The sequence below is a fragment of the Heptranchias perlo genome, chromosome 20, assembly GCF_035084215.1.
Source record: "Heptranchias perlo isolate sHepPer1 chromosome 20, sHepPer1.hap1, whole genome shotgun sequence".
In the NCBI taxonomy this organism is placed as follows: Eukaryota; Metazoa; Chordata; class Chondrichthyes; order Hexanchiformes; family Hexanchidae; genus Heptranchias; species Heptranchias perlo.
This window is the reverse complement of record NC_090344.1, coordinates 19,883,902-19,906,371: the sequence shown is the minus strand read 5'-3', so window position 1 is coordinate 19,906,371 and position 22,470 is coordinate 19,883,902. Positions and strand designations below refer to the sequence as shown.

The window sequence follows — 22,470 nt, the reverse complement described above, 5'->3', positions numbered from 1 at the left end:
TGATCGTTTTGCATTCTGCACCAAGGAGGAACTTCGGAACAGGAGTTTGGTCTTTGATCCTTCCAGCCTGTTCCGCAACTCAATGAGTTGTGACCGAACTCCCTGTCCCCGCTTTCCTCCCATATCTCTCAATACCTTTGGTTAACAAAAATCTATAAATCCGGGTTTGAAATTAACAATGGAGCTCGCATCAACTGCCGTTTGTGGAAGAGATTTCCACACTTCTACCTCCCTTTGCTTGTAGAAGTGTGTCCTAACTTCACTCCTGAAAGTCCTGACTCTAATGTTTAGGCTCTGCCCCCAAGTCCTCGACACCCCAACGAGCGGAAATAGTTTCTTTGTAACTACCCCATCAGTTCCAAATAATATCTTGATAATTTCGATCACATCAGCCTTTAATCTACTAAATTGCAGTGAATACAACCATAGTTTGTGTAATCTCTCCTCGTAATTTAACGCTTCGGGCCCAGGCATCATTCCAGTAAATCTACACTGCACTCCCTCCAAGGACAGAATATCCTTCCGAAGGTGCGGTGCCCAGAACTGAACACAGTACTCCAGGTGTGGTCCAACCAGAGCTTTTTGTAGCTGTAGAATAATGTCTATTCCCTTGTATTCTCGTCCTCTAAATATATAGGCCACCATTCCATTAGCCTTTTTGATTATTTCCTGTACCGGTCCATGACATGTTATTGATCTATGTACAGGGAAAACCTAAGTTCCTATGGAACGCCACAGTTTCGAATTTTTCACCTTTTGTGAAGTATTCTGATCTATCTTTGTGAAGTCCAAAGTGGATGACCTCACACTTGCCAAAATTGAAATCCATTTGCCACGGTTTTGTCCATTCATTTATTATATTAATGTCTCTCTGGAATGTTATGCTTTCATCTACACTGCTTACATCGCTTCCCATTTTGGGTCCATCGGCAAACTTCGATATGTCGTTCTCTATCCCGTTATCCAATATCAATTAGACCGCCTGACCTTGGGGAAATTCACATTCAGCATCAATCTCTTCATCATCTTGAGACATTTTATTTACTTTAAATGTGTTGCCCAGGCATAGAATGTAAGAGCAGTGAGGTTGTTCTTGAAATGAATATAACACTAGTTAGGCCACAGCTGGAGTATTGCCTACAGTTGTGGTCACCACATTACAGGAAAGATGCGACTGCACGAGAAATGGTACAGATGTGATTTACGACGATGTTTAGAGGACTGGAGAATTTTAGCTATGAGAATAGATTGGATAGGCTGAGGGTGTTTTCTCTGGAACCGAGGAGGCTGAGGGGAGATTTAATTGAGGTGTACAAAATTATGACGGGCCTGGATAGAGTGGAAAGGAAGGACCTGTTTCACTTAGCAGGGAGGTCAATAAAAAGAGCGCATAGATTTAGGGTAATTGGTCGAGGATTAGAGTGGAGCAGAGGGGATTTTTTTCCACCCAGCGGGTGGTGGGGGTCTGGAACTCACTGCCTGAGAGGGTGGGAGAAGCAGAAACCCTCATCGGATTTAAAAAGCACTTCAATATGCACTTGAAGAGCCATAACCGACAAGACTACGGACCAAACGCTGGTAAGTCGGGCGATGCTGGATACCTCTTTTCCGGCCGGTACAAACACGATCGGCGGAATGGCCTCCACTGGCGTAAATTTTTCAGATTGTCTGATTCTCTGATATGATTGCCGTCTGTCTCGGCATGGTGATAACATACACTCTACCATAAGAATACTTTAATCAAATTGGTGATTTGATTCACTGTGAGAGCGACGATACATAAATGTGTAGACATTGGCTGCAGCAGCTGGGTTGCACCTTTACTTTTCCTACCGTCTCAGTCTTTCTTTAATCTTCTCTGCTGGTGTTGCAGGTTCGATCAGCCGTCGCCGTTCCATTTCACGCTCAGGCCTACCCGCACTCGGTACTGTCATGGCCTGAACACGTCTTTCGTGTTCTCACAGAAAATGCCACTTTTGCGAGCAGCTTGTCTGGACTGGATTGCACTGAGCTGGGACACTGGGAGTATTCAATTAATGAAATCAGTACTTCAAACAGAAATAAATCTTCACTCACTCATCCTGATACATTAGGGTCTCATTAGAAGCCTAAAAAGCCCATCAGGCAACAACACAAGAGACAGAGATAGGGAGAGAAAGAGAAATGCATGCAAAGAAAATATAGGTTTTCAATAGAATCAGACAATCATAAAATGGTTACAGAACAGAAGGAGGCTATTCGGCCCATCGAGCCCGTGCCGGGTCATTTCAAGAGCAATCCAGTTAGTCCCATTCCCCCGCTCCTTCCGGTCGCTCTATATTTTTATGCCTTCAAGTATTTATCGAATTCCTTTTTAAAACCCACGATTGAATCTGCTTCCACCATCCTTTCAGGCAGCGCATTCCAGATTATAACTACTCGCTGGGTAAAAAAGTGTTTCCTCATGTCGCCTTTGGTTCTTTTGCCAATCACCGTAAATCTGTGTCCTCTGGTTCTCGACCCTTCCGCCAATGGGAACAGGTTCTCTTTATTTACTTTATCTGAACCCTTCATGACTTTGAACACTTCTATCAAATCTCCTCTTCACGTTCTCTGCTCGAAGGAGAACAACCCCAGCACGGGGTAAATGCGATCAATCAGCTTCAATTCATTAATTTGAGCATTAAACAGCTCTTTAAACGTTACTGTGACATTATGGTAGCGTGGCCTCGCGGTCTAAAGTGTTCCATCAAATTTCTATGGAGGCGTGGGTTTGAATCCCACTGATGCTAGAATTTCTGGCAATGTTTATTTTGATCTGTTCACAGAAAACCCGATTGTCGTGCGACGGAGCAGAGGATGTGAAAGAAGCTAAAAGTGAAATGCAGATATTATTTTCATCAAGGGGACAGGACACGTTTCCACAGGTAAGCGTCTCTCACCTTAAGATTCTTTCCAGCAGAGTAGGACAGTTGATCAGAGTGACCGGGCTCCAGCGGCGCAGTCAGTCGGTGCGTCGTCCTTATATGACTGTACAGGGTCGGGAAATGGCGAGGTTGTTAGTTGAGTCTCACCGAGATAAACGAATCTTTTTCCTTTTGAACATTTCGAACGGAGCAAAAGGAATAATTGAGGTGTTCCAAAATGCATCAATTATTTGTCTCGCCACGTGGTTCCTCTTGTTGCAATAGCAGATGTGATATTTAGTGTTATCAGTTTACAGGAGGTAGACTGCGGAATTGGAGCCACGCACTATGATTTTGATCCATCTGTAAATTATGGGATTTAGCTTGAGCTTTAAACCAGCGCGTTAGACCGCTCAGCCACGATAGTTTCCATCTTGCGATCTTCAGGAGCTACTTCACCAGCATAGAATTACTGCAAGCAAGAATTCTACCCCTGAAGCACCAATGCTTGCACGGCAGCCGGATGCATTTGTCCAGTTGGAAACCTGTCTGATGGAACATGCAGTCTGATAGAACCGGAAGTCCAGCAGATTGACTTTTGCGGTGAGCAGATGATGAGCCTCCATCTTGAGAGTGTTTCGCCAATCCAGCTCAGAGTGGATTAAGCATTATAAATTCGGGTGGGACTGGAGCCACTTGTATAAGAGGAAGTGGAGGGGGTTGTTTCCCTTCCTTGAAGGGCATTAATGATCCTGTTGAGGTTTTGATGCAAAATTTCACTTCCCAGCGCCGAAATCACCGAACCCTGAGCTAAAATTCAACGATGGTGAGATTTGGACACACAACTTTTGCAGTGATTAGAAGAAGTCCCACGTGCTACCCATGGCGCCACAAATCGGCTATCGATTAGGTTATTTCACGTTACCCATATGCTGCTTTGGAACTTTTGCTGCGGTGCAGTAAATGGTTCAAAAGCTCAGTGGAGATTCAAAGCAGCTCCTGAGAAAGCGACACAGCGACGGTTTGTGCAATGCATAGTCCTCTCTCTCTCTCCCATTTGCTCACTCTCGCTTTCCATCTTGAGCTCTCACTCTCCCCGTTTATCTCATGAGCGCTGGAATACCAAGGGGTGGAAGTTATGTTAAAGCTGCACAGAGCTCTGGCAAGACCCCATCTGGAGGATTGCATTCAGTTCCGGGCACCCACCTCAGGAAGGATGTATTAACCTGGATGTTCGAGGGGCTGAATGGCCTACTCATGTTCCTATGTTCCAATAAATGAAAGAATAATTCAAGTATGGAGACCCGAATGTATCAGGATGAGTGAGTGAAGAATGTTTTCTGTTTGAAGTGCTGATTTCATTCATTGAATACTCCCAGTGTCCCAGCTCAGTGCAGTCCAGTCCAGACAAGCTGCTCGCAAAAGTGGCATTTTCTGTGAGAACACGAAAGACGTGTTCAGGCCATGACAGTACCGAGTGCGGATAGGCCTGCGCGTGAAATGGAAAATTGAGGTGAAATACTCCCACAAGCAGCGGGTGTCTCTGTTTCCATTTCCAAAATACACGCACGCACGGGCCGAATCGATGCAGCTCCTGGGAAATCTGTGAGGCGAAGCAGGGCTGCCGTGGATCATTTGAAGCAACTGGCACACACAAGATTCGGCCCGTTTCACGTGGAATCTCCTGTTTCTGAATCTTCTTTCCTTCCTGCTTCCTCTGCACCTCCAGCTGCCAGTTGAATTAGATGCTTGATGCAAACACAGCGAATACATGAAACCCATCTTGACCTGGTCAGCAGGGAGAGGGAAAGGATGGTGCTGGCCATTGAGAAGGGATGGATTTTGCACATACCGGGAAAAATAGACGCAAATGTCTCATCTCCCTGCTTCTTTGCTTTGCGGAATATCTTAGCATTCAGAGATGATCTCACTGCCCCCCAGGCCCATGATCCCCACTCGCACTCTCCTTCCAATCACAAACACTTTGCTTAGGTTTGAAATCGTATATGTTTTCACACTGGGATTTAATTTGCAGAAAGCGATGCTGTGATAACCCGGGGCTATTGAGGAGATGCAGTGCAAGAAGATACATAAAAGGCTAATGATAATAATGACTGTTCTCACACTGTGAGCTACAGTTAAAGGCTGACAACATTTAAAGTCTCATGCAGCAGGTCTGGGCCCAAATATTTCACGTGGCATCTCTTTCTGCTTCTGTCACTCCGTTTCCTCCACGGAGAGTTCACTTGGAACTCCTGTGCGGCTGAATTGCGCATTTTCCAGAACTGCTTCGAGCGCAATTCGCTCCAGTTCATCAATTGCAGATATTAGTTTGATTAAGGGGAGAGGACACATTTTCACAGGCAATGGCTGTTCATCCTATTGTTTTTCTGCCAGATTAGGGCAGATGATCAAAGTAACCGGATTGGGTGAACTGTCCGTACAGGTGCCTGGTGGGCTCGTGGTTATGATTCGGCGCTTACACTGATATAATTAATTACATGAAACCAAATAAACTCTACGAACAGAGGAACATTTCTGTAAACACCATTAACCAACCTATAACATTTTGTTGCAGACTGAAAGAAACCCTAACATGGTTACCGAATGACACTCGCGAGTTTAATAATGATTTGTTTTGTATTTGAAACGCTTTTCCGACTCCATTTTAGTAGACTGTTTGGAAATGTTCAGTGTGTATGAGACCAGGAGTTTGGTGCAGCCGTTGTTAAATTGAACAGGAACAGCCAATTGTCGACCTATCAACACAGGAGAAGAAACTCGCCCCTGGAGGGACATCTGGAACAAGTTCCAATATAATGAAAAAATTCTGCCCGGGATCGAATCGGGGGCTTTTTGCGTGTGAGGCAAACGTGATAATCGCGATAATACAGAAACCGCAACACGGTAAGTATTTTTAAAAATGCTCAGTGTTTATCACACCAGTAACCTGGTGCAACCGCTGATCAATTTCACAGGACCGGTGCTTTGTATCAAACAGAAGTTAGCAGCAAAAAGTGTTATTAATGGTAATAGTGGGACTGAGAAATGCTTAAACAACCGGCACTCTGTAAAACAGAACTCCAATTATCGGTTTAAATAAAATCCTGAACTGACAGAGCGGAGGGCAATTAAAGATTGAATTATATCGCAATTCACTGAATCCAAACAACGTTTAAAGAAGTGAATCTCTCAGGAGTAGGATTCCTGCGCTTTTGGTGAGGAAGTGTGGTTGGCTGCTGCTTTCGTCCCCTGCACTCCCAGAAGCGCGGTGGTGGTCAGTACCGATCGCCATCCATATGGATTTCGGATCCACAAGTTTCCTGTGGAGCTGGTGGCAGAACTGCAGCATCTGACTTCAGATCCGAAGACTAAGTGTTTGAATTACGTTGGGTCGCAGCATTTTCACTGCGGCTCAGGGCTCTGCGACTGATTTTATGTCGGGACAGTGTTTGAGGGATTGGCTGTTCAGCATTTGCGCAGTAAAGCAAAATTACATTTCATACATCAATGTTTTTTTTCTGTTACTTTCTGTTTAGACCCTTTCCAGTTTTATATGGAAACAGATATCAGTATTTAAGGGATGTGCTGAGCAATGTTTGTGGAATCAGTGCAATTAAATTTGATACCCCAATGTTGTTTTTTCTGTAACTTTCTATTTACACCTTCTCCAGTTTTACATAGAAACAGGTATCAATGTTTGGAGGGTGTGGTGTGCAAAGTTTGTGTAATCAGCATAATTCAGTGTAATACAATGAATGGCTTTTTCTGTTACTTTCTATTTAGACCCTCTCCAGTTTTATATAGAAACAGGTGTCAATTTTTAAGGGCTGTGGTGTGCAATGTTTATGGAATCAGCGTAATTCAATTTGCTTATTTAGTCAATTCCGTCTCCAGCCCAAACTCTTGTCGTTAGATTTGTAACTTCACCGAGTTCAAACTGGGATAAATCCACCGTCCAGCCACTCGGCAATCATAAATTTTAATTGAACTTTACTCTGGCCCAGAGTCACCCGCTGTAATCCAGTCTTTCTCGGGCACATTAACATCGTAACCACTGGTTTAAAAGAGAAAACTGCCGTCCGTTTCACTGGAAGTGCAAGAGACAACTTTGTAGACACCGGCTCGTTGGACCTTCTCATTTCAACTCATCTCATTTTCAGCAAACCAGAACGTTACTGAAATAAAGGATGGTGAATAACAGCTCGAAAAATCAATGTTGTCTATCATTGGGTGACTGAGTCTTCCAACATACAGACATACAGACATTTCGGGGCAAGGGGAGTTTGAAGTTCAGAAATAAAACAGCACAGATTTTCACTCGTCCAAGCTGCACACCCTTTATTTTGGAAAAGTAAACTGATGGTAAGACCGCTGTTACATTGATCACTACAAGCTGAAGCTTTCGCTCGGTGAATTAATGGTTCAGTGCGCAAGACGTCGTGTTTCTACAGCGCAATTGGTTCCTGTTAATTAATAATGGTTGGTGGTTCAATTCCACTCACAGAGGGTGACTGTTACCTTAACATTCATTGTCTCGCATTGCCGGGTTTCTAAAGTGCTGCTATCAGCTGAGCACGGCTGATATTCCAACATTTCGCCTGCGGTCGGAGAGCAGGCACACGAACAATAAATATAAAACCGAGATTGGCTTCAAGGTAATCAGAATTCTTCGTGACAGACCAGATCCGAAGAGAATGCTCACGGTTTGCCGGAGAGCTGTCTCGCTGTGACGTGGATATTTCTGCAGTGAGCGAGAGGCAAACTGTTTCCCATTTTTCCGTGATGAATGTCACTCCCCTTACTTTGGAAAAGTAAAATGGTATTCACATTCCGACAGGTTTCAGTTGATTTGTGAGGGATCATTAAAGGATCCTGCAGCGCTGCCTCCGTTAACAACAGCAGTTCTGAGCCGCATCTCAGAAGCAGCAACAATCCCATCAGTTTTTTGCTGTTCCCCAGCTCCCGGAGTGAGCGAGACCGTGACAGCAGCACCATTCAGGCCGCCTGTCCGGCCCTGCCCTCTCCAATCACCGGCTGCCGATGGAAAGCAGCGAATGCAGTCTCAGACCGAGCATTATTGCCCTTCCCTGGGAAACTGGATACCACGGCCCGACCAAACGTCCCCATACACCGAGCACAGGCAGAGGAAACTCCGGGGAGTTATACACTGATCACTCGGCCTTCCAGCAGGATTTAGTCAGAATCAGAGAGAGTGAAACTGCCATTGGGCCTCACTGAGAAAATCGGGGTCAGTAAATTAGAGATTCTGGAGTCAGGATGAGCCAGCGGTTGAGGTCGCTGTATTCAGATCGCAGTTTCCCTAGTGTTGTGGTTTTGAATCCTCAATCTTCACATTCAGTCCTTTGCTTGTACGAAATTCTTTCTTGTGCCTTAGGCTGGAGGTGTTTTTTTTTCTGCACAGTTGATTTGCTACTTCCAGAAAACCAACCCGACATCCGTCCCCGGCAGGTTTGTTTTTATTGGTTGTAAGAATGTGTAGTGTTTGGGGTCAGTAGAACACGGCCCGTGGAATCAGTCCATTGTGGCATTGACCAGTTGTTCCAATACCTTTGCCACGAGACTCATCTGGCGAAATGGAAATCCAGATGTGGCTCATTGCAATTGCGATTATTAAATAAAAATGAGTCATGGACACGGCATTTAGGCCTATGGTCTCAATACTCATATTCGCATGTGGACTTTAAACTTTTTGTGTGTTGTTGATAAAATGGTGAAAAGCAGAGTGCGAATGTTTTTGATCGTTGTGAGTCCTTTACTTCCTCGGTTACTGAATGGTGGGAGATGTTTGTTATGAAACAGACACAAATGAAGTACATCTCACTGTATATTGTGCGTGTGCAAGATGTTTTCTGCTAAAATTCGTTCATGTGACTTAAACAATGCCACCATAGCCACACCTGCGGCTAGTCAGCAATTTCTCTTGGACAACACTGACATAGAGCATGGCCGAGTGCACTGAGTCCGGACATTGATGCTTCAGGACTGTCAGGGTGGGATTCGATTTTCGTCTCTAACAAAATTTCCATAGCAACGGAAAGAATGGCGGCTGCTGTTGCATAAACATCACAGTCAAACAAACACACACTCTTTGTATATACTCACTTGAGGTTGTACTAGAGTGGGGGGCACTAGTTAATGTACTTTAACTGAGGCGGCACTAGTTGGGATTGTATGATAGAGTGGAGCAGCCGTTGCCCTTCTGTATTACTAAGGTGGGAATCCAGACTACTTGTATCACAAGCACGGAACATTTTTAACCAAGTCCTAAAATACCGCCTGTAAAATGAGAACGGGTGACAATTCAACACAGGGAAAACACAGCAAACTCATTTAAGTTTAGACTGTCACTTGTTAACCAAGGTGGAAAGGAAACAAAGTGGAGCATTGTTCAGGGATGTCCTGTTCATAATAGGCTGGAAAAAGCCAATCCGGCAAATTATTACCCCATCAGTCTGCACTCAATCATCAGCAAAGTGATTGAAGGTGTCGTCGACAGTGCTATCAAGCGGCACTTACTCACCAATAACCTGCTCACCGATGCTCAGTTTGGGTTTCGCCAGGACCACTCGGCGACAGACCTCATTACAGCCTTGGTCCAAACCTGGACAAAAGAGCTAAATTCCGGAGGTGAGGTGAGAGTAACTGCCCTTGACATCAAGGCACCCTTTGACCGATGTGTCTTCAAGGAGCCCTAGGAAATTTGAAGTCAACGGGAATCAGGTGGAAAACTCTCCAGTGGCTGGAATCTTACCTGGCGCCAAGTAAGATGGTAGTGGTTGTTGCAGGCAAATCATCTCCGCCCCAGGACATCACTGCAGGAGTTCCTCAGGGCGGTGTCCGACGCCCAACCATCGTCAGCTGCTTTATCAATAGCCTTTCCTCCATCATAAGGTCAGAAATGGGGATGTTCGCTGATGATTGCACAGTGTACATTTCCATTCGCAATCCCTCTACTAATGAAGCAGTACGTGCCCGCGTGCAGCAAAACCTGGACAACATTCAGCCTTGGGCTGATGAGTGGCAAGTAACATTCAAGTGCCAGGCAATGACCAACTCGAACAAGAGAAAACCTAACCAACTCCCCTTGACATTCAACGGCATTACCATCGCCGAATTCCCCGCTATCAACAGCCTGGGGGTCACCATTGACCAGAAACTTAACTGGACCAGCTACATAAATACCGTGGCGACAAGAGCAGGTCAGAGGATGGGTATTGTGCGGCGAGTGACTCGTCTCCTGACTCCCCAAAGTCTTTCTACTATCTACAATGTACAAGTCAGGAGTGTGACGGAATACCCTTCACTTGCCTTGATGTGTGCAGCTCCAGCTTCAATCAAGAAGCTCGACATCATCCAGGACAAAGCAGCCCGCTTGATTGGCACCCCATCCACCACCCTAAACATTCACCCCCTTCACCACCAGCGCACCGTGGCTGCAGTGTGTACCATCTACAGGATGCACTGCAGCAATTCGCCAAGGCTTCATCGACAGCACCACCCAAATCCGCGACCTCTATCACCTAGAAAGTCAAGGGCATATGGCACATAGGAACAACACCACCTGCATGTTCCCCTCCAAGTCACACACCATCCTGCCTAGGAAATATATCGCCGTACCTTCATTGTCGCTGGGTCAAAATCCTGGAACTCCCTTCCTAACAGCACTGTGGGAGAACCTTCACCGCACGGACTTTAGCGGTTCAAGGAGCTGGATCACCACCACCTTCTCAAGCACAATTAGGGATGGCAAATAAATGCTGGCCTTGCCAGCGACGCTCAAATCTCATAGAATCGTAGAATGTTTACAGCACGGAAGGAGGCCATTCGGCTCCACTCAATCTTAATCCAGCTAGTCTCACTCTCCCGCCCTTTCCCTGTAGCCCTGCATTTTTTTTTCCTTTCAAGCACTTATCCAGTTGCCTTTGAATCTGCCTTCACCACCCCCTCAGGCAGTGCATTCCAGATCCTAACCATTCGCTATTTAAAAACGTTTTTCCTCATGTCACCTTTGGTTCTTTTGCCAATCACCTGAAATCTATGTCCTCTGGTTCTCGACCCTTCTACCATTGGGAACAGTTTCTCTCTATCTATTCTGTCTAGACCCATCATGATTTTGAATTCCTCTATCAAATCTCCCCGCAACCTTCTCTGTTCCAACGAGAACAACCCCAGCTTCTCCAGTCTGTCCAAGTAACTAAATTCCCTCATCCCTGCAATCATTCTAGTAAATCTCTCCTGCACCCTCTGTAAGGCCTTCACATCTTTCCTGAACTGCGGTGCACAGAACCGGACACAATACCATAGTTGTGGCCGAAACAGTGTTTTATAAAGGTTCATCATGACTTCCATACCTTTTTACTCGATGCCTCTATTTATGAAGTCCAGGATCCCGTATACCTTTTCAACCGCATTCTCAACCTGCTCTGAAGCCTTCAACGATTTGTTCACATAAACCACCAGATCTCTCTGGGCCTATACCCATTTTGGATTTGCGCCCTTTAGTTTATATTGCCTCTCCTAGTTCTTCCTACCGAAATGTATCATGTCGCATTTTTTGTGTTAAATTTCATCTGCCACTTGTCCGCCCATGACACAGGCCAATATATAACCTCTTGAAGTCTGTCAACATCCTTCACACTGTTCACTACCCTTCCAAGTTTTGTGTCATCTGCAAATTTTGAAATTGTGCCCTGTACAAGCAAGTCCAAGTCATTAATATAAATCAAGAAAAGCAGTGGTCCCAGCATTGACACCTGGGGAACACGATTGGACACCTCCCTCCAGTCCAAAAAGCAACCAATCACCACTACTCTCTGCTTCCTGTCCCTTAGCCAATTCTGCATCCATGTTTCTACTGCCCCCTTTGACCCATGGACCTCAATCTTACTGATAAGCCTACCGTGCTGCAATTTATCAAACACCTTTTGAAAGTCCATTTGCACCACATCAACTGCGTTGCCTTCATCTACCCTCTCTGTTAACTCAACAAAAAACTCTATCATGTTAGTTAAACACGATTTGCTTTCAACAAACCCATGCCGGCTTTCCCTAATCAATCCACAGTCGTCCAAGCGTCTGTTAATTCTGTCCCGGATTATCGTTTCTAAAAGTTCCCCCACCATTGAGGTTAAACTGACTGGCATATAGATGCTGGCTTTATCCTTACATCTTTTTTGAACAAGGATGTAACGTTTGCAATTCTCCAGTCCTCTAGCACCACCCCCGTATCTGTGGATGTTTGTAAGATTATGGTCAGTACCTCCTGCTATTTCCACCCTTCCTTCCCTCAGCAGCCTACGATGCATCACATCCGGACCGGGTGACTTAACTACTTTAAGTATAGCTAGCCTTCCGAGTACCTCTTCTTTATCAATGTTTAGCCCATTCAGGATCTCAACTGTATTTACCTTTACCGAGACTCTGGCAGCATCTTCTTCCTTGGTAAAGACGTATACAATGTATTCATATAATATCTCTGCCATCCTCTCTGCCTCCATGAATACCTCTCCTTTATGGTCCCTTATCAGAGTACGGCTCCTACTGCCCGTTTAATGTTTACATGCCAGTTTATGTTGGCCGCCAGTTTATTCTCACACTCTCTCTTTGCCCGTCATTTCCTTTTTCACTTCCCCTCTGAACTTTCCATATTCAGCCTGGTGAATGAATGAATGAAAAACATGCTGGATTTCCGTCAGTCTGAAACAGAAAGTTATTGGTTGATTAATGGCGATTTGAACAACTATTCGTCTTTTTACTGAGTTTAATGAGCTTTGCGAAATTAATACAACAAACTATTTTGTAAAACTTAATCCCCTGAATGGGACCCGGCCCCGTCTCCCAGCACTGAGAACATTTGAAGACGGCAACTATCTTCCGAGCATTTCGTATAACCGTTTGCACAGCAGAGTTTCCGTAGTGTAGTGGTTATCACGTTCGCCTGACACGCGAAAGGTCTCCGGTTCGAAACCGGGCGGAAACATTTTCAAAACGTCATCCACTAAAAATCAATAAATATGAAAACACGCAAGATTTCACTCTGTCGTGAAATATGAATAAAATACAGAACCGGTATATTTTCCTTTCTCTGTCCAGTTCTGCACACACTCAAACATTACACAGATACCGAAAATATATCTCCCTCACTTCAGTTTCCTGCCCTGCCTGTGCAGAAATCTCCTCTCAAAGCTCCTCATTGCGACTGGTTTTTGTTGATTTGTGAGAGATTTTTAAAGGACCCTGAAGAGCTGCCTCGGTTAATAACCATAGTTCTAAACAGCATGGCAACCGCGGCAACAAACACATCCGTTTTTCGAAGTTCGATGTTCCCCAGCTCCCGGATTGAGTGCGGCAACGACAGCAACGACATTCAGGCCGCCTGTCCGGCCCCGCTCCCTCCAATCACAGGTTGCTGGCGGAAGGCCGCAAATACCGCCTCAGACAGCGCAATACTGCCGATCCCTGGGAAACATTATACCACCGAAGCTTTGACAACACATCGCAGGCATCATTTGTCCCGCAAACATAGATACTTGCCAGCTGTTTCAAAGTTTATTGCCTGAACAAGGATTTGATTTCTGCACACTCAAATCACCAGCCGCTTATAGAAATCTCAGAGTCTACCGACTGAGCGACCCAGGCTCAATATACGAAAAAGATCCATTGTACAAATTTATGGTAGGACTCTGAATTAACCTTCGTGAACGTCGAACTGAGTTGAAGATCCCTTTTATAAAATTCTCAGTAACGTTTTGAGGAGAATCCTTGTTTCTGTTGAACAAGAGGTAAGAAACATGGACAGTGAACTCTTGAGTTTACAATTCTTCTTGTTTGTGCCAAATGTCTTCTCATTCGTTAGCACCAATTAAAATAACCCTTTATCCAGTGGCTCAAAAGCTAAACTTGCCCCACACGGGAGTTGGAAAAGGCCTCTCGACCTTTCATGTATTAACATCTGGAAGCTGAATAATTTCATCCGTTGCACAGTGACACCAGGCAGCAGATTTCCCTTCCAAATTTTCCCCACACGAAACTTCCACCCGATGAATATCCGCTTAACGAAAAGAAGAATTGTGTGTTTGGTTCTTCAGATTTAAAGATTTCGTACCGGCGCCTTTGCCATATCAGCTGACGCTAATCGCCCCCTCTCCCCCTGTAAACAAGTAAACTCGCACCTACTGTTGTAAGACGGGAGGCCAGAGGAACCCAAGTGCCTACATTTGAACACTAAGAAGCAGATGCGTGACGGAACATACCAGTTGTACCTTGAACTCCGGTCAAAATGTTCGGAGTAAAATGTTCGACTGTTCTCGGTGAGGCTGAAACTCACAACCTGGGCATTTCTGAAGCTGATAAAAGTGCCGCACGCTGACCGCTTGCGCTACAAGAGCTTCGAGATCTTTCTCCGATTTCTCCAAGAAGCCTCCAATCAAGATGCACTTCGATAAATATCCGCAGTGGCCTTTAAAAGCCATGGAATCTGAAACAAAACCCCAGAAGATAAGAACTTTTAATTATATTATTATTAACTTGGGGACAATTTTTGATGGTACTTTAAGGAGGATTTGGGGAAAGTGTGAGACGAAACTGGGAAACTCTCCCTGGGATGTCGGTGATTGAAGAGATGGGCGTTATTTCATTTCAAAACCGAGGCTCGGAACTTTCTGATGGAGAAGTGTGACAGAAGATTGTGGTTAGTGACAGTTGCCGGTGAGATCGAGAGGAGAGGGAGAAAAGTCAAAGTCACAGCTGTGACAGCTCAAGTGCCCTGCTTATCTGTAATATTTAAAAAGTAATGTACACTACGGGGCAAACCGATTTGGTATCGCTTATCAAAAATATTAAAAGACACGGGGTCAAACGCGGATTTGTGAAGAGGGAATGGTTTTAACCCCCAAAGCGAAATCATTCCACATGAATCTGAAGTGTCTTGGGGAAAACGGCAGTGCGAACCGTTACGTTCGTGTCATGACTTGAAAGACCCACCAATTACCGACAGCATCTTTGAACGAGTTGTGTCAGCAAAACCGTGATTGAAGCCGCTTTGCGTTTGTCAAACGTGTAGGGGACGATATTGGGATTGATAAAGGTCGATTTCAATTATTTGAAATATCACTATACGTCATGACCCGAAAATCGACTGTAAAATCGAGTTTTTCCGATCAGTCCTGAATTGAAGGGAAAGGCGCACCAATCAGATCAGGGAAACGAAGAGCAGAATAGGTGAATGAAACTTGCACGATTGAAAATCCCTGTTTGTCGGAAGATTCAGTCCCCAGTGGTGGAGTGGATTGGTATTTCGAGCAGTTATTCACCAGCCTCAATTTCAGTAATTTCCCGTTGCTGACAATGAGATGAGTCGAAATGAGCAGGTCCAACGAGCCAGTCTGTAACACAGGCCAATGTCTCAGTGCAGCTCATGACCCAGTCACTGGGCTCCATTATAGCCGCTCCTGTCAGCAACACACAAAGAGAAATTGTAAATCTGAAACAGAAAGAGATAATGTATAAAACTTTATATCTACCACCAGGTTTTCCCTTTTTTCGGCTTTTAAAACAATCTGTTTCACAGTTTGTCAAACCCGAAACAGCCTCTGGGATTTGCCGATTGTAATTTCAATGGAAATTGCGACCGTCACTAATTATCGGAACAAATATACCCGCTGAGGTTTCGGGGTTGTTATTGGTTTATTTATATTAGTGAGTGACCGATTTTAAACTAGGTGAGGGTCTAAACCGAATGTAAAAGCTTGGGATAGACAAGAGATTCTTCAATGTATCAAGTTAAATTACACTGATTCCACCAACACTGCACATCACATCCCTTAAACATTGTTACCTGTTACTATATAAAACTGGTGAGGGTGGAAATGGGAAATAACCGAAAAAAACCTTAATTGTATCCAACTTATTATTATTATTATACAAACAATGTACAGTCTATCCCTTAAAAAAGACTCAATGTAAAACCAGTCGCCAGTCCCAGACCCGCTGTGACCGTGATGTGATTTGCATCCGATTCTGACTGACTTAGTATCAGACGCGCTCCCGTCAACAGTAAACGGATGGGGCCGGATTCATAAGAGAAAAATGAGGACCGACCTCCGCATAACCTGTCCTCATAATTTAACCATTTTAGCCCCGGTATCATTCTGGTGAATCTGCGCTGCACCCTCTGCAAGGCCAATATTTCATTCCTGAGATGTGGTGCCCAGAACTGAATGCAATACTTTAAATGGGGTCTCAGCAGGGATTTCTATCTGTAACATACTTCCCCCCTTTGAATCCCGGTTTCCCTGAAATAAAGGCCAACATGCCATGAGACATGTAAATTCATTTTTCCAACATTCCACTGGCTTTTAGCGATTTCTGTACTTGGACCCCAAAATCTCTCTGCTCCTCCACAGTTCCTAGATTCTCACCATTTCGAAAATACTCTGATCTATCTTACTTCAGTCCAAAGTAGATGAGCTCACACTTGCCCATTTTGAAAGTTTGAACAGACTGGGGCTCTTCTGTATAGAAATGAGAATGCTGAGGGGTGACCTGATATCGCACTTAAAGATTATGCAAGGGTTTGATAGGTTAGATGTAGATAAGGTGTTTGCACTTGTGAATGCGGGGACTCCAAATCATTGGGGCCATGATTATAAGGTAGTCACTATTTAATTCAATATGGCATTCAAGAGGAACACATTCACCCAGAGAGTGGTTAGAATGTTCAATTCGCTCCCACAAGGAGTAGTTTAGGCGAATAGCATGGATTCGTTGACGGCGAAGCTAGATAAAAACATGGAGGAGAAAGGAATATAAGGGTCTGCACATACGGTTAGATGAGGAGGGGTTGGCGGAGGCTTGTCTGCAGCATAAACACCGGCATAATCCAGTTGGGCCGAATTGCCTGTTTCCGTGATGTACATTCTTTGTAATTCTATGTAACTCCATCTGCCACAATTTTGCCAACTCACTTAATCTTTCAGTTTCCCTATGCTCCCATTTACAATATTCACTGTGACACCTAACTTGGTGTCAGCGACAATGGTGGATATAAGAACATAAGAACATAAGAAATAGGAGCAGGAGTAGGCCAATCGGCCCCTCCAGCCTGCTCCGCCATTCAATAAGATCATGGCTGATCTGATCCTAACCTCACATCTAAATTCATGTCCAATTTCCTGCCCGCTCACCGTAACCCCTAATTCCCTTTACTTCTAGGAAACTGTCTATTTCTGCTTTAAATTTATTTAATGATGCAGCTTCCACAGCTTCCTGGGGCAGCAAATTCCACAGACCCACCACCCTCTGAGTGAAGAAGTTTCTCCTCCTCTCAGTTTTGAAAGAGCAGCCCCTTATTCTAAGATTATGCCACCTAGTTCTAGTTTCACCCATCCTTGGGAACATCCTTACTGCATCCACCCGATCAAGCCCCTTCACAATCTTATATGTTTCAATAAGATCGCCTCTCATTCTTCTGAACTCCAATGAGCAGAGTCCCAATCTACTCAACCTCTCCTCATATGTCCACCCCCTCATCCCCGGGATTAACCGAGTGAACCTTATTTGTACCGCCTCGAGAGCAAGTATGTATTTTCTTAAGTATGGACACCAAAACTGTATGCAGTATTCCAGGTGCGGTCTCACCAATACCTTATATAACTGCAGCAATACCAACCTGTTTTTATATTCAATCCCCCTAGCAATTAAAGCCAACATTCCGTTGGCCTTCTTGATCACCTGCTGCACCTGCATACTAACTTTTTGACTTTCTTGCACGAGGACTCCCAGATCTCTTTGTCCTGCAGTACTTTCCAGTTTCTCGCCATTAAGATAATAACTTGCTTTCTGATTTTTTCTGCCAAAGTGCATAACCTCACATTTTCCAATATTGCATTGCATCTGCCAAATCTCCGCCCACTCACCCAGCCTGTCGATATCCCCTTGTAGGTTTTTTATGTCCTCCTCACTCTCTACTTTCCCTCCCATCTTTGTATCATCTGCAAACTTTGATACGTTACACTCGGTCCCCTCCTCCAAATCGCCAGAATATGCGGCAGTCTATTCCTTCGTCTACGTGATTTATACACCGGGTCTCTTCCTCCCACCTTCTAACCAACTCGCAACCCGTTTCGATAGGTTGCTTTAAATTCTACGCACTCCCATTTATGTTAACAGTATCTTCTGTGGTACCTTATCGAATCCTTCTGGAATTCAATATTATATAACATCCATAGACACTCCATTATCTACCACGTTAGATATATCTTCAAAAAGTTCAACTAGCTTTGTTGGACTTGACTTACCCTTTATAAATCCATGCTGGTTCTCTCTGATTACTTCATATTTATCCAAGTGCTCAGGCATTCCTTCCTTAATAACGAATACTGGTAACGTCCCCACCACGGACGTCAGACTAATGGGTCTATAATTTCCAACTTCATCTCTGCTACCCATCCTAAATAATGGAGTGACATTGACAATGTTTCAATCAAAGGACCAATTCCTGAATCAAGATATTTTGAACGATCATGACGAAATCATGTACAATTTCCTCGCCTATTCCTCTTCGTCCCCTCGGGTGGTAACGATCAGGTCCTGGAGATTTGTCTATCTTTAATCTAATTATTTTCTCCATTGCCATTATTTTACTTCTACTGAATCCCCATGATTTATTTACAGTTGTCCTCGTGTCTCTGGTATGTTATCCTCATCCTTTTCTGTGAAGTAAATATTTAGCAATTCTACTATTTCCTGATATTCAATTACAATATCACCTCCATCTGTCTTTAAAGGGCCCACATTGCTCTTAGTCACCCTTCTTTCTCTTCATGTACTGGTAAAAATCTTGATTGTTGTCCTCATTTTCCCTCACAGGTTTTTCTCCTTTTCCCTGATTGTTCCTCTTCCGGTTTTTAGTTTCAGCACCGCAAGAAATAATACTTTGCAATAAAGTTCGGCTCAATAGTTCTTTACTGTCAGAGAGAGAATTGTCTGATCCCCGAATTTATTTAATGTAACAAACACAAGCACACATAATCATCGGTGTATCAATGCACTGATGGATACACAAAGATGAACACAGCGAAAAAATGCAGGAAGCATCGGGATGAACAGGGAAACGGACAAGCGAAATCGACAAAATCAAACGGTCTGAACCCCGAACAGACAATAACGTGTCGCTGATAGATGTTATTGAGAGGAGGTGTGAACAGGTTGTCACCAATTGGCGCTGTGGCTTAGCTGGTTAAAGCATCTGTCTAGTAAACAGGGGATCCTGGGTTCAACTCCCAGCAGTGCCTTATGCAACTTATTATTTTCACCTAATTTGTGGAATGAAGCGACAAAATAACACTGTGGTGTTTGGATTTGTTCAGGTTTCAGGCGGGAAAAGATATCAAGATGACTGCTCAAAAACACACTTTCATTATTCAGACAGACCTCTCATTGAATGTGTCTCTAACACGTTCTTGTTTCTGGTCTCGTTGGGGTCGGAGTATAATTCACGATTTGAAGTTTAAACCCGGAAGTAGTCCTAATTCTGACCGAGACTTGTGATCTTGACCAGCGGTGCAAACTTTTGAAAACTGGAAAGTGAAAGTTTCCAAATCACTCCACCTGAATCCCCGGGCCCTGACGAAATATATCCCAGGCTGTTAATAGAAGCAAGGAAGGAAATAGCGGAGGCTCTGACCATCGTTTTCCAATCCTCCCTGGTTACAGGTGTGATGCCGGAGGATTGGAGGGCTGCTAAAGATGTACCGTTGTTTAAAAGGGAGAAAGAGATCGATCGAGTAATTACTGGCCAGTCAGAATAACCTCGGTCAGGCTGAAGGTATTTCATTAAATCTACACTGTACTTCCTCCACAGCCAATACTGGGAGGAGGGGACTCTTGACTGACAAGCCTCAGCTACACCAGGAGAGCAAACCCGCGCTCTCTCTTATTCCTGGGATGTGCTACTTTTGAAAAAAAAAGGTGAGTATCTCTATACCTTTAAACTCTCTGTCTCTCTGCACAGCATTGACAGTGTATTGTAGGACGGTGTGAGTGTCTTTATACCTTTAAACTCTCTGTTTCACTGCACAGCATTGACAGTGTATTGTAGGACGGTATGAATGGGATGAGGGTCTGTGGGGCGAAGTGCAGCCGATTGGGAGCAGCGCCCATTTGCGGGATGAGTATTGCACGCTTGATTTTGTCTCTCCCTTCTATCTTTCTTTCTCTCTTTCTTCCTTTCACCTCCCTCTCTCCCATTCTTTCTTTCACTCTCATGTCATTCTTCTTATTTCGTGCTTTTTCTTTCTGCCCCAGCACCTTTGTCTGGATCCTGTTTTTGTTCTCTCATGTGTCTCTGTTGGATGATCCAAAATTCAGACCCGCCGCTGCCTCCAGCTTTTTCTTCCTTCCACAATCATGGTCTATTTCATTGAGACTTTCCTGCGGCCTTGCCTACTCTAACACTCACTTTCACATTTAAGTTTGCTCGACATCGACCGCGGTTTCTCGGGGGCACATGTCCCGTTCGCATCAATGTTCATGTGTGCCTTGAAACCAGTCGATACATTTCCATCTGCTCCAGAGACAAGCTCAAAGAAAGCAGGGCTGGCATTCGGAAGGACAGCGCATACTTTTCCGTGAAATTTCCACGGGGTATCTTGTGACACGGGGGATGTTAACTGAAGAACTGGGTTTTGTTTCCATGGTCGTTCGCGCTTTTCCCCGAGCAGTTGATTTGCGGGAGAGACGGGCGGCGCGACATAGCTGCGAAAGACGGATGAAAGCTGCACTTTTGGCAATCTGGGCGGTGCAGGAAAGTCGGAAATGTTCTGCTTGATCGTAATAGGTCTGTGGAAATGTCCGATTGTAAAGGAATGAGGAGAAATGAAAAGAGCGGCAATGGTGAAAAAGTGTCGATTACAGGAGGTTGGCCGTGAGCGAAAGGTCCTTTGAAAGCTGGGCGCGGAGGGGATTTTGTTCCGAAACGGCAGACTTTAAGCGCGTGGGGAAAGTAAAGTGCGAGCTTTGTCCTTGGGTCAAAATGGGTGTTTTCAGGAAAACAGCCATTGTGAAATCTCAAAAATGAAAACAGAAAATGCTGAAAACGCTGAGCAGGTCAGGCAGCACCTGTGGAAAAAGAACCAGAGGTAATGTTTCAGCTCCATGACCTGAATCATCAGATCTGAAGGGTTTGCCATGTGCGTGAGTAACTTCGCTGTCTCAGATGCTGGCTTCCATCTCTGAATTATGTGGGCTCGAATCGCACTGCTGCCAGAATTTGTGGAGTTTTTCATTTTGGCCGCCTCACCAAAAACCCTTCTTTAATACAAGTGCTTTTCCGCATTGCTGGTTTAAACCTATTTGCACAATTCAGCAAAGTATGGATTGCCACCCAACTGTTTCTTAGACGGAGGTGTTGGGATTGTAAGGTGTGATCTCGGTGAAGTATCAATCAATGTGCACAATGGCGCCCTGGTGAACCGAGTACCTCTTATAGTCAGTATAATATGAAAGGTATGCACCATAATTATGAATGTCTTCTTTGCATCACACTAGGATTTATTATCAGGGAATGTACATGAGCAGGTCGATTTACGTCACGCTCCGGTCGCTTCGCATCGCCTCCTACAAATAGAATAGAATCATCGAAAGGTCACAGCACGAAAAGAGGCCATTCGGCACATCGAGTCCGTGCCGGCTCTCTGCAAGTGCATTCCAGATAGACCCACTCCCCCACCCTTTCCCTGTCGCCCTGCATTTTCTTTCGTTTCAAATACTTATCCAGTTCCTTATTGAAGAAGATGATTGAATCTGCCTCCACCACCCCCTCGGGCGGTGTATTCCAGATCCGAAACACTCGCTGTGTAGAAAAGTTTTTCCTCATGTCACCTTTGGTTCTTTTGCCAAACCACTTCAATCGATGTTCTCTGGTCCTTGAACCTTCCGCCAATAGGAACAGTTTCTCTCTATCGACTCTGTCTGGATCCTTCATGATTTTGAATACCTCTATCAAATCTCCTCGTAACCGTCTCTGTTCCAAGCAGAACAACCCCAGCTTCTCCAATCGATCCATGAAACTTATTCCCCTCATCCCTGGAATCTTTACAGTAAATCTCTTCTGCTGGGATTTGGTATTAACATCGCCGAACCGCCACCATCAACATACTAGTGGTTATCATTAACCAGAAACATAACTGGACCAGCCACATATATACTGTGGTTACAAAAGCAGGTCAGAGGCTGGATATTCTGAGCCAAGTCACTCACCTTCTAATTCCCTAAAGCCGTTCAACCATCGACAAGGCGCAAGTTGAGTGAGTTGGAATACTCATGTGATGGTCATCGACCTGAAACGTTAACTCTGTTTCTATGTCGAAAGATTCTGCCTGACCTGCTGAGGATAAACACATTTACAGTTTTCATTTCAGTTTGGCAACATTGCCAGTATTTTCATTTTGAATAAAGGAGCTTTCGCTTATTTCACCATGCGACGAGGTGGCCGAGAGGTTAAGGCGATGGACTGCTAATCCATTGTGCTATGCACGCGTGGGTTCGAATCCCATCCTCGTCG

At 44.6% G+C, this 22,470-nt stretch overlaps 3 non-coding genes across 3 annotated transcripts; all 3 read left to right on the top strand.

The window, feature by feature from the left end:
• The first annotated feature begins 12,815 nt into the window (after nt 1–12,815).
• Nucleotides 12,816–12,888, top strand: trnav-gac (transfer RNA valine (anticodon GAC)). The gene has a single exon. It is a non-coding gene; the product is annotated as a tRNA-Val (tRNA).
• A 6,239-nt stretch (nt 12,889–19,127) lies between these two features.
• On the top strand, nt 19,128–19,201 carry trnat-agu (transfer RNA threonine (anticodon AGU)). Its single transcript has one exon. It is a non-coding gene; the product is annotated as a tRNA-Thr (tRNA).
• Nucleotides 19,202–22,388: 3,187 nt separating this feature from the next.
• trnas-gcu (transfer RNA serine (anticodon GCU)) lies at nt 22,389–22,470 on the top strand. Its single transcript has one exon. It is a non-coding gene; the product is annotated as a tRNA-Ser (tRNA).